Here is a 13,090-nt window from a genome sequence, read left to right as displayed (position 1 = left end):
TAATTTGCATATGAAATGGACCGTATAATGATTTCGTGCTGGATCTTTGAAATTAGTCCCGACTTCATCTACTCTTTGTTTTATACTTCGTTTCATGTTGATTACTATGTTGCAACCACCCTTTTCGAAAAATAAGCAACAGTCTGACGGAATTTACGTTGCGTAGCGCTTGCTCCGGATGAGTTTATACATTTTATGCGTTAATCGAGGATGATGACTTAGTTCATTATACTTGTTGAACTTACCAGTTACCCTGGTAGCTAATTTTCATATGTCTCTGCCTAATGATTCTTCCACTTAATCACGTTATTTATACTGACGTACATGTTTATTGAAAGTACTCGAGACCGATCGTCTTCGTGCTTAAGTATGTCGGCATAAGTGCTCAGAATTGTACAGGTTTTTAATTAACGATTAGCTGCATACAAATTCGTGATTATTAAAAGTAAGCTGTGTATCATAGTCTTTGTCATTGGACGTGATGTAAATTGTTTAATTCATCGATATATTAATTTCCTAAAGTAATGAGTTGTTACATGTAATTTTATGGAATTGGTACCACAGTAGAATGTTACTATGATATTATTAGCGCTACATAATTATGGTTATTGCTGTCAGATTATTGCATACTATGTAATATGTTAATTTCTACATGATGACGTTAAATCATGTAGTTAATCAAAATATTATATAAAATATCACTTAAACGATGTCTGCCAACACTTCTGTAATTCTTTGTAGTTTAGAGTATTTTCTAAGTTACTTTATTAATTTTATTGCATCTTTAAATAATTTAACAAATGGAGGCAGGTTGTCACATTCAGGGTTACTTGTCACATGAGACAACCTAATGATTCTAGTGATTCAATTTACTGATTCTAATGAAGACTGCTGACTTATTAATTATCCGCAGTGTTTAATAAGTTTCCGTCGAACTACTTTTATTTGATTGTAATGATCGTTTAAAATAATTTCTAAAGTTCTTAACTTTAAAATTAGGTTTTCTTATAAATGTTCGTAAGTGTGATTTAATGTTTGAGACTGTGTAACATTTATAACAATCACTTATGCAGCGCCGTCAACAATAAAGAAACTAGTTTTGTAATTAAATGGGCTTTTCATTAATGATCTTAGTTATTTAAAATTTGTGGCGATCAACCCCAAACACTGTGACAAAATGTTTCCTAAATATAATTTCAATTAACTTTCAATTTTATTGATAATATCCACGAGGATAATTTTTTTAACTTGTACAAAAATCAAAGTAGAGGAATGTGACAACCATACCCGATCTCCCGTATACTGTTTTGTGGTTCGAGAAACAGAGACCGAATTTCCCGGACCACAAAGCGCGGATAACGCGAAAGAAAGGCGACGATTAGTCACGAGCTATTAACGAGGAATCCGGCTTGTAAACTAAATAGCCGTATTACAAGCTATTCTTATATTACGAAGTTGCAGCGAGGCCGCTCGTTACCTAAATCCGAGCGTTAAGCATTAAAGTCTCGACCGGCTTAAACAGCATATTAAAGTTCACGGAACAAGAAACATTAGTGAAAACTTAGCATTCAACGAAGCAGCCTCCCTCGTGCGTAGTTCCATTCTTTAGAACGCTGGGTTTTAGGATACGCGGGCGAAGTCTATTATTCAAACAATTCTACCCTTTGAATTTCACAATTTTATGACTTCCGTGCATTCTGAGCAACAGCCTTCATAAATAATGCGTAAAACAAATGAAAAAAGGGTGAATTTCTTCACATATAAAAATAAGTATACACAATTATACCACTTTGTCTATTAGACTTACAATTAGATATTGTCGACTAGGAGAAAAAGGGAATTTTAAAAAATTAACAATTACAATTGTTAAAATCCAAAATTTTAACAATACAATTGCCGAAATTACTTTTAATTCTAATATCAAATTTTGGGTTTTGTTATTAGGATTAAAAGTGACTTTCCAAATATTTCCTTCTAAAAAATTAAAATTGTAACATTACAGTCATTAAACCTTATAGTTACAGCGCAAATTTTAATATAAATGGAAACATGGTTTGTAATTATTCAGAAAGAAGAATTTATAATACGTATGTACTTGTCAACAAGAACATATATGCATAAAATTTCTAAAACAAATCTGAAGCAGGTACCTGGGTATGTGGCTATTGGCACAAGCCATTGACAATATTTACTTCTTATTTTACATTACATACGAAACGTATAACATTTTACATGCACAAAATTAACAAGACTAATGAAGACACATGTTAATTACATTTATACATGAATTTCTTGTTCGAAAGACAAATTTGAACAATTGATGACATCGCACAACGTTGTGAAAGAAGTAAATGCCACGGTTCCATTTAAAAACAAAATAATTAACAAATTAACAAAACGTTTATACTTATTCTTAACAAGCTATTCATCATGGACTAAATGATATGATAATAATTTTACCCAGAAAGGTGAAGAAAGCATATTGGCAGAAACAAACCAAAATACTTTCACAAAATAATTCGCGCAACCGAAAAATAAAATCATTCTTCATTTTGACAGTTCTGAAGTGAAGTGTTCTGACTTGAAGACAGGCTAGCAAATTGGGGTTGAACATTAAAGAGTAATTTTGGACAGGAAAAGTGCAGCTTACAATATACCGCGTAATTCCGAAGGTATCATTCGGATGAAGGGAACGCTGCAGTTTCTGAGGGTCGCTCTCCATCTAATCTAGTAATGCGACACGCCTAGGGACACCGGAAAGCTTGTCCAGGCATTCCGGAAAAGGGGGCATCATCATGGAATCGCTCCAATGGGAATCATTGTGTCTCATCTTTCTACCTTCTTGCTTAGTCATACTTATAACTTTCTTGCCTTATTGTTCTGCACCTTCGTCCCAGAGGAGTGAGACACACGCGCGCTTGTTTCACTTACCTCCCTACACCTTCTCCCAACTTTGAGCACAACATAATGCTACGTGTCCACGTCAGATCAACTCTCTTGAGTAGATCTAATTCATTTGGTCCCTTGAATGTGGATCCCACTCGTTGCATCAGAGTGATCATTAACTGCTAATCTTTATGGAGAATAAAAATTGTTCTCTATTCGTTACTAGTTCTTTTGGTAAATTCAAAGCAATACTAATCAAGTGAAAACACTTTTCTGTTTTTAGTTATCTTTTTAACGAAATTTTACCCGCACATTTGTGACATTTTCTTGATTGAAATGACACCAAACATGCAACGATGGAATTCATATTTATCTACTTGTTTAATTCATGACTAGAACCTTAATTATTCGTACTAATCAGTTGATCTTGTATGTCTACAATTAACATAGACAATAATTATAACAACTTCATTTTTTGTTGTTGAATTTAATTTTTATTAAAGTTGCAGTCTAATAAAAAGAATTGGTTTTCTATTACCTGCGAATTTTAAAACTCTTTCTGTTTTAAAGGTTTGACTGAAGTTAAAGCTGAAAAATATTAGCAAAAATCATTTTACTAGCGGACAAACCTTGAAACAAATAATTTGTATAACTTTTAAAATAAAGGAAGCACATATTATTATTTTTTTATTGAAGAAATCTCATAATATTCATATGCATATAAACAAAATTGCTTACAACGTTTATCGCAATAACAAATGTCAAAGTCATTGGTATCGATATGACAAATATTCTACTCCAGATAATTGTGTATTATTTTGAGATTAAAAGTTCCTGGAATTTTTGTTCTCCAATGAATTGATTCTTCATCACTTTTGAATTTTATTCTTCGAAAATGAAAGTCGTGTACTCCTCCAGTATATGTAACTTCTGAGTGTGAAAGTCCCAGAAGAGACGAAGTCTGCTTGTATAAGTAGAGATTCAGCATTACTTTCCAGCAGTTCTGAATTTTATTTTTGAAGATAGCACTCGCAAGAATCAACTTTCATGTTTACACAGGCCTGCGATCAACTTCCAAAGATTGCTTCCGCGTGGATAGATAGTATAAACTGCTGTGAAGTTACCACGAGGACTGTGTCTACTCGACAGTTCTAGTTTTATAAGAAAAATTCGCCAGTGGCCACGTAGCATAGCACGAGCAACCCGGAACGTAGCCTGACATAAATTATTTCCCGAGTGTCGCCTTCGGATAATAGAATTTCTTGTGCTTGAGGAGATTCTACGCCAGAGAACTTCAAGTGTATCGTCGTGAAGAGTGCATGCTATTGCGCAACGGTGATATATAACATTTTGATAGTTGTATGTTGAATTTAAGCAAAATAGGAAAACATAGAATATATAGGACAATACAGAATAATCGAATAAAATAGGAAAATATAGAATAATTCATTAGAATTATTATTATGACCTCATATACTCATGTAAGTTTTGTTTGTTTTCAGGTAAGTTCCTTCTATTTGGCGACTCACACTCAGTTATACAGCTGGTGAGTAGCTTTAATTACAATACCTTTCCAATTCGCGAAGACAAAATAAGCTATCATCTTAAAATGACTGAATAACGCGGAAACTTGTAAAATAACTCTTGAGCGTTGAAAATCTTGACTGCCTTAGACGTCTTGAAGGTCTTGAAAGTTTATAACCAACTTTCTCCGAAGCGTCTCAAATCCCATCAAAAGTTAACAGTGCTCACACGAGTATCGGAAAGATCAAAGAAAAATTGGTGACCGTTTCAATAAATAATAAGAAAGCTACAGAAAAAAGAATAGTCATGGGCGGTAAGAGCCGAAGCAAAGCGAATTAGCCGCGGCACCGATCACGGTTACACGGTGTAGGTCCGCGCTATCAGTGACAAGATGCATCTTCATATTACTTAAATCGCGATGTCTTCCCACACGGGGACGACGCGACGAGGCAAAGCGTGCGGCGGCAAAGGAACGAATGGACACACGGACGAACATACAAGTAGACAGATTCAGTGAGCGGAGCGATGCCATGCTGAGGCGAACCCGAGCCGCCCCTGTAATCACAATTGAAGGCTATTTTCTCACCGCTCTGATGATGCACTCTGATGATGCCTACCTCGCATATAACCTCATAGGATCATCTCCATGGTGAGCATAGAGAGGAGGCCGAGTTTAGTTCCTCCGCCGCGGCCGGTCTGGTGGTTCCGAGCAGAAAATAAGTATAGAAGATGATGGACGCTCCGAGTAATTCCCTCTAATAATTGAAATGTACCCGCCGGACCGCTTGGCCGAGAGCCTGTGCCAGTTTGCGGTGCATGCGTATGGGTTGATACATAATTGCGCGCGCACTATCAAGTCCAAAACCAATTTCGATTTCGTCCCCCGCGCAAAAAGAGGAGGCCGATGCGGATGTGCCTTCCACCGCCGCTGACGCCCCCGCTCCACGCTCCGGAGATTGGACGATCTTGCTGGACCAAAGGCTTTTCGGTGACCGTCCTGAAATCCTCATACTGGAATTACTATGGTAACTGTTGATAGTTTTATGGTATCAAGGTGTTAGAACTTACTCAAGAACATCTTGAACCGTCAATCTTATCTGACGAAAGTCTTTTTTGATGACTAGATTGCGGATCTTCACGCAATTATGGCTTTTGAAAACTTTCAAAATATGCTAGGATATAAAATACGACAGAATTCAGTGCGATTTTAATTTATCTCAGATCTAAAAAGGCTACTACTTAGTTTACTACTTAGCTACTACATACTGAGTTTCCTAAAATTCGTCAACAAAAATTTTAGTTTATTGATGACCATTCTGGAATCTTCTAATTTTCATTGCAACTTACTGAACAAGATATACCTTGACTTAGCTCTTGGCGAGTTAAAAATATGCATTGAACATGAATGGCATCAATCAAAGCAGAAACAGAAATCAATGAAAAAATCATACAAATTTTTGTCCAAACGAAAAATTTTCGTAATAAAATATAGAAGAAGGCTCTACAAAATATTGAACATTAAACAACAACTGTTAAATTGTTTTGGACATTCCATTTTTCATCCACGTGTCCCGTTATTTTGAGCCATTAATTTGTCTTGAAAATTTAAGTTTGCCTAGATATATTCGGCAACAACATTTTAGTTTTACCAACTGAATCACATAAACAAAAACCGTGAAAAACCATGTATGTATATAGGGTATAAGCAAATTCAACGATGTGCAATATGTTGACTTTCACGTGAGCGTCAACAAGAAAATCATGTTTGTAAGGGGAGCAGGTTAAGGTAAGATTTTTATGTTTCAATGCATAATATCGCCCGCTAAGATTATACGAATTTTCATTTCTGTTATGTGCTAAATAAAAATTAACAAATTAGTAGTAACTATCTATTTGTCCCCTCACTAGTAGCATTTATGGTTGGCGAACGGTGGCCAGCGGTTAGGAGTTACTTCGAATGTGGTTAGTGGTGCTGCCTACAAATCCCCAACATAGGGCCTACGACGAAAAATTATGTCAATTTGCCAACGAATATCCAACGTTGGGCCTACAATTATTATAGTCAGTTAACTAACGTGACATTTACGACGATAATACTACATTGGCCCAATGAAAATCTGCCAACATTTAAATACAATATCGTCTAACAGATGCCAGAAATGTTGCTGCAATCAAAAACATGTTATATTCCAAATTGATTTTTTTTTCGCCTTTCTGAATATACTCACAATTTGTAATTTTTTCGCGATTGCGATCTACCAAAGTTTTATTGTGAGCAGCCTGGGAATTTTCCCATTTCTTTAATTTTTCCATTTTCCAAGAGGAAGGCAAGCGGACTAGTTCATGTAGTGTAAGAAAACCGTTTTGGCTTTCTTCGGGATGGGGTTGATCGTTGGCCAAACTGCATAAAAAGGCGACATCTCTAACGGTTGCCCAACCAATGCCCCAACGAAGGCCCAATAAAATGCCAACCATAAATGCTACTAGGGCGAGTGCATATACTGGGTAGCCTCTGCATTTCACCCAGATTTGAGCGAAAACAAGAGTCGGGAAAAGGTATTGGGAGTGTCTGAACAGGGCAGAGGTGGAGAGGAACCAGCTGGCGCTGTCCTGTCGGGGGCATTAATCATCGAAGTATCTAAATGACGGGATTCCGATGTATTACCATATAAATGACATCATATTTCTGGTCAGGTTTCCCCAGTTTGTCGGGTCGCCCTCGCGTGATGTATGGACGACGGCATATTGGCGGGGCCACCCACCCACTACATCACCCCTATCGGCTCGGACTCTTACGCTATCGTCTTTCCTATCACCGTTGCGCGACGTTACCCCGTCCTACCACTACCACGATATTGGAACGTCTTTGGACAATGAGAACATCGATCTCGTTATTACGTACGTGTCGTTTATTGACTCCGAGATGATGAACACCTTCTCCAGACTTGACAGTGCTTCGAGCTTGGGGTCACGAGGATGTTCTGCAGATTGAACAGATGTAAAAGGCGCTGAACAATTTTATTGGGCGAGTGTAGTGGGTGGGTAGATCGTCGTCACAGAATTTTTCCATCTCTTTTTTATGCAAAGTTTACATTATTTTGAAATTACAATTTAGCTACACACCATTTTGATAATTCTTTTTATGAAGAATTGACAATTGCCGATATACATGTGTGTGAAAGAAATGTGCGCGACATTTGTGAAAAATTTATCCCCACTACTACGGAGTGTTACCCTTAAGGGGTTCATAAACTCGGGATTGCATAGAGCAATGAATGAGGTCATATTAATTCAATGACAAAACTTTTATTTTTAATTATTTCCTTGTGAAACTTTTACCAACATATTTCTGATTGAAATGAGTTTAAAAATGACATCGTTCGAGGCATATCTGCTTGTTCAATTGACGATGAAGTAAAACTTCCATTAACCGAACCGATGTCTGAATTTTCCATTATTTGAAATTTGAATACGTGTTTCCCACGTAAACAGTTTAATCTAAATCGATCCATATGGTACAAGGTGAAAAGTAGTGAAAGTTGATGTAAGAAGTGTACCGCAAAAGTAACCATGATCTTGAATTACACGGTCAACAATTTTTTTATTGCCACAAGGATGAGTAGAAATTCTCAATCGTTCTCTTAAAAAGTTATGGTATTTTGTTAATTATCCAATTCATACTTATTTATATTGGTAAAGGATAAAGGAGAGTATGTAAACGATATAAGTGACCATTTTGGTCTCGAAGTTTATAGTTTATCGAGACATTGTTATAATCCAAACAAGTTTTAATTAAGAGTCATTCCGAACACATATGTTAAAATGTTGAGATAATTTGATAACGTCAGGTTATAAATAATTCTTCTGGTTGGATTTAATTTCCCTCCAACGAATGAAGTACAAAAATTCGAACCATTCGAATCATTAAAACCTGAAAAAATTTTTGTTTTCATTCAATAATGACCCAACTTACGTCGGGTACTATAAAAAATAGTCAAATTAGACTCATCAATTGCTCCCCTCCACGGAAATCTTTAGTAAAAGGCGAAAGATTTATACGTGATTTGAAGGGAAACCAGAGTGACGAGCTAGTCGCCGCACTGTGTACATATAACCCCCCACTTACGTTTCTACTAGCGAGAAATATTCGCCATCTAGCGGAGGGAAAATGTTCAATGTTGGGCTCATTTCAAGCATCAAAACATCAAAGATATATTCATAAATGTTTCATTAATTTATATTAAAAAATATCCTAAATGACCTAAAAATTTTAATATTCTCTCGCCACGATGCCGATGTCAATTGCCTGCTCGCTATCCTCTTCTATATTTCTATCCAAAAATATACTGATCAAATTTTTTTACATTATAATTGAGAACAAAGTAGTTTTGTCGCTGAATCAACCCCGCCCCTCCCCCCTCTAGTTTATATTAAAAAATATCCTAAATTATCTAAAAATTTTATCGCTATCCTCTCTATCAAACTTTCATAAATTATAATTGACAACAAACAAGTTTTGTCACTTAATTAGCTTGTCCATACATTTACATGAAAAATATCCTAAATTACCTAAAAAAAATTTGTATTCTCTCGTCAATATGTCGATATCAATTGCTATCCTCTTCTACGACTGAGACAAGCGGCAAAGCATCAAGAAATAATGTCCACAAGTGACACTTCGGTCCCGAGGTTGTCAGAAATATCGAAACATTGGCGTAATTCCGATTACAAGAGTCTAGTACGCCCGATCGGTACAAACGATCTATAGATCAGACGGCAACGGTGAATTAGATTTGGACTTGTCCCGCGCGGCCGGGACAGCCTGACACCACTGAAAGCTTAATTGACAGGAATGACGGAGACCGGCGCGGTGATCGATCATCGTGGAAGAGGACGGTTTGTCACTGGTTCAGCCTCCCCGTCATCTCGTTTCTTCGGGCCGAGGCAAGCGTCAACTCTTAACCACCCACCCTACATTGGTCACCCCTGAGTTACTCGATTCGTACCTTTCTCGTTCGGCGTCTCGGGGGCGAACATTATGGATACCGTTCCTGGGGGCTCATTGGTATTCCGCGACGGCCACGGTCTCGCAGCACTTTGCGAAAAAATTTGAAGTTAATAAGAAAAGCCGACGGAAGCCAGATGGCTTTCGTTCTACTTCGACTTCGTTCACTTCGTTGGCCCTTCGCGCGCCGCCACTCCGCCTACACCCCCGCGGCGCTGATTTTTCTCCGCCTCTTAGCGGCGGCGGCTGCAGAGGCGATGAATCGTGGAGATTTATCATTGTTTTCAGCCCGCCGGAAAACTTTTCTTGCCGAACACCAGGGAAGATTACTGTCCCCTGACACCGTGACATATATCCTCTTTATTGGGCCTAACGAGTGGCGGAAAATGGCAACACCTTTTCTCGTGTCCGTGGGGTGGTGTACACGGCACTGGAATTTTGCGTGGTTGGGTTCGTTGGCGAGACTTACTGCGAGATACCAGATCGTACTTGTAATAAATATGTGGGGCTGATGGTCAATGTATGGTATTATTAATTGCAGAAAGAGTAGAGAAAATGGCAACTTCTCCACGTCGCAAATTAATAGAAATATAGTATTCTTATGTGAAAATATACCAACAACAATACAATGAACTGTGGTGAAAATGCAGAGATATTTGTTAAGTCAACAAATTCTAGTCGCTACAAATAACTAGATTAATTTATAAGAAATAGAGACTAGGTATTCGTTTGAACACCCATTATTACAGCTTAGTTTTGTAAATGTACTTGTAAATGTTCAACTTATTCTTCTTTTTTTTATAATAGAGCTTCAGGGAAAGGATGATACAGTAGGTACAATTAACTTTCACATAACGTGATCAAAAAAGTGTTTATAAAAGATTTATATATCTTTTGTAGTAGTAATTGTACAGTTTTTCTAAACAATTCTCTTCATACACTTATTGTACATCTATTGCCACATAAAATCCATGCATGTGCACAGTCTTTTTAAACAATTTTTTGATCAAATTTGATGATGTCGTTTCACTAAATTCTTATCAAGTAACATACCATCAGTGACGTAAACGTAATCCAACAAATCTCATAGATCTAAATCAAATCAATTCGCCGAGTTCCCTGCCAGCAAGCAGGAAGAAATTAACGCCTAAATGTTCGCAAAGGATCAAAGCCGGCTCGGAACGATCCCGCGACATTTCAGCGTTATCGTAGACATCGGGAGGTTCACGGCACGGTGAGAAACGACAGCGGTGAAGTTAGCGGGTAATTGTGCGGTTAGAACCCCTCTTGTGGCGTAATGAAGGAGTCGTCAACGAGGCCTATCTGCACTCAATTAGCGTGATTACATGTTCCCTCCTTTCATCGTCCGGAATATCCCGTCGCGACATCAGCAACCGGGTAGGTCGGGGTGTAATTGCGCGACACGTCCGAGATTGAGCTTTATAAAAGTTCCGGAGGCCGCTTCGCGTCGTCGTGGAAATCCTTCTCGCAAAATCGGCCGGACAGCTCGTACAGTTCTGGAGGCCGAGGTAAACGGCCGAAAACGAGCTCTTAAGAGGGGAAAAGGTAAATGCGCGTAAACGTGATCACGAAGGGAAGAACCGCGGACGCGATCCACATGCTATTGATGTGGTAAAAATGGTTTCATGAGAAATGATGGTGTAGATAACTTTATTGGAACATGTATTACAATAGGAGCCGCACAAAATCTGAATAAAATCAATCTTGTCATTTTTATTGGACATTTTTATGGATCATGTACCAGTTACGTTTAAGGCTCGATAGGTTTAGTGTTAAATATATAATATTATATCTATGCAGATACAAGTTATATGAAACAATTTTTATTAAAGCGGTGAAAAAGGGAGGATTTTTAAAAGTCCATCATTTCTTCTAAGACTAACGGTGCTCAAAATTTCTAATGTATTTGTAATAGTTCCATCCATGATCTCATATTTTGTATAAATGAGATAACGATGTATGTAGTCAACTTACACATTGTTAATATAACAAGTCAGTAAAATTGTGAACAAGTATAAATTGCACCGTAGATGTGTCTGCCATCGCACGGCAGGGATCGGTACTAATGAATTTCATTATGATGTTCTCTGTCGGTACTACAGGTTTCTTCAGATATGCTCATGTTCATTTCATGAAACATGAAACCATGAAACATATCCAAAAAATTAATATACATATTTAAAAATACTTCATATATTTGAAGTGAACATTATATTACCTCTTGTTACTACATAGTTTTAAACAAATCCAATAAACAGTACTTTATAAAATTTTTCTCAAATGGAAGCAAGAAGCAAGTGAAGATTTTTCCAAGAAATAGTATACAGAATTACAACGTTCAATTCGTACAAAGTAGTAAACAACATTATTATAAAGAACACAGTTTATCAACCTACAAATATTTAAATGCGATATTCCATGAGTTTCATAAAAAAAGTTTTATTTCAATGTTTTGTCCACTTTTTGCTGAATAGATCTCCTTTTTAATAACATTTTGATATCTCCTATGGGATATCGAATAATTTTTCTGGTTCTTCTGCATTTATTCTTCTGCCAAAAATGTCACAGAATCAATATTTTAATATTTAATATCTCAATTTTTTGGGTATCAAATTGAAAATATTTTATAGAAATCCTCGTACGAAAGTCAACGTTCTGCGCGTTTAATTTAGAAAGAAAGGGAATTGAAAGAATCGATTGATCGTCAATCCATAAACGGTGCGTGCGAAGCCGGTAACCGAAGCGATAAATCGATGATTCGATGTCCGCGCTGTCGAGTGACGAAGTTACCTCCGGAATGTACAAGAAAAAGTTGCAAACCATGATGAATCGCTATCAAAGTGTCACGCTGTCTGGGCACGACGCTCTGTTCCCTCTGTTGTACTCGTTTTGTAAGATGTCGATGTGCTACGTTTACAACCGCGGAGGCCGAATTAATGTTCCAGACGATGATTTGTCTTTCGCATTACTGCAAAAATTCGATTCGCTTAATTAGCTTCCTTGCGAAGACAGCGGCGATAGTGAAAATCAGGACGGTTCTATCAAACCACCCTCGATAAATTGTCTTTCAACGCGACAAAAATTTATTAAACTAGAGACAATACAAGGCCGTATGCAAAATTATTTTTTGACACGAATGTTTAAAAATTTACTACTGCAATTTATTTTAGAAGTTTCCACATCTCAAAACGTTTTCATGGAGATTTTGTGATAAAAGAAAAATGTTCTTACTAACTTACTCCAAATCTTTCCAGGTTTTCTAATCTAATCTTTATGATACAGTACGATGTAGTATTTATGATACAGTAACAATAACAGCTTCTGTTCAACGAATGATTTTTCTAAAAAATTTAACAATGTCCTTCCTGATATTCTTATTATAATAATAATACTATTGCATCTAATATTCATATTATCGATAATATTTGAGATCTCTTACGTCGTGAAAAGAATGTTATTAAACATCTTTCATTTGCTTTTTTTACATGGAATTGTCAAATTATTGTTTACAAGACTGTGCACATGTATTTTAGGTGGCATTAAATGTACAAATAATTGTTTAAAGAGATTGTAGACTTACTGCCACACAACAGAAACGCACAAATAGTCTACTTAAAACATTTTTTATCACGTTGTAAGGGAGTGTAGTAACAT

At 36.8% G+C, this 13,090-nt stretch overlaps 1 protein-coding gene and 1 non-coding gene across 8 annotated transcripts in view; one reads left to right on the top strand and one right to left on the bottom strand.

Moving 5' to 3' along the window:
• The window catches only part of LOC143207936 (protein trachealess-like), a 231,661-nt gene that overhangs the window by 130,562 nt on the left and 88,009 nt on the right, over window positions 1-13,090 (top strand). The window lies entirely within an intron of this gene.
• Window positions 8,372-8,494, bottom strand: LOC143208494 (U5 spliceosomal RNA). The gene has a single exon (XR_013008919.1). It is a non-coding gene; the product is annotated as a U5 spliceosomal RNA (small nuclear RNA).

Source organism: Lasioglossum baleicum, chromosome 4 (assembly GCF_051020765.1).
Source record: "Lasioglossum baleicum chromosome 4, iyLasBale1, whole genome shotgun sequence".
Classification (NCBI taxonomy): domain Eukaryota; kingdom Metazoa; phylum Arthropoda; class Insecta; order Hymenoptera; family Halictidae; genus Lasioglossum; species Lasioglossum baleicum.
This window is presented reverse-complemented; position numbering and strand designations above follow the sequence as displayed.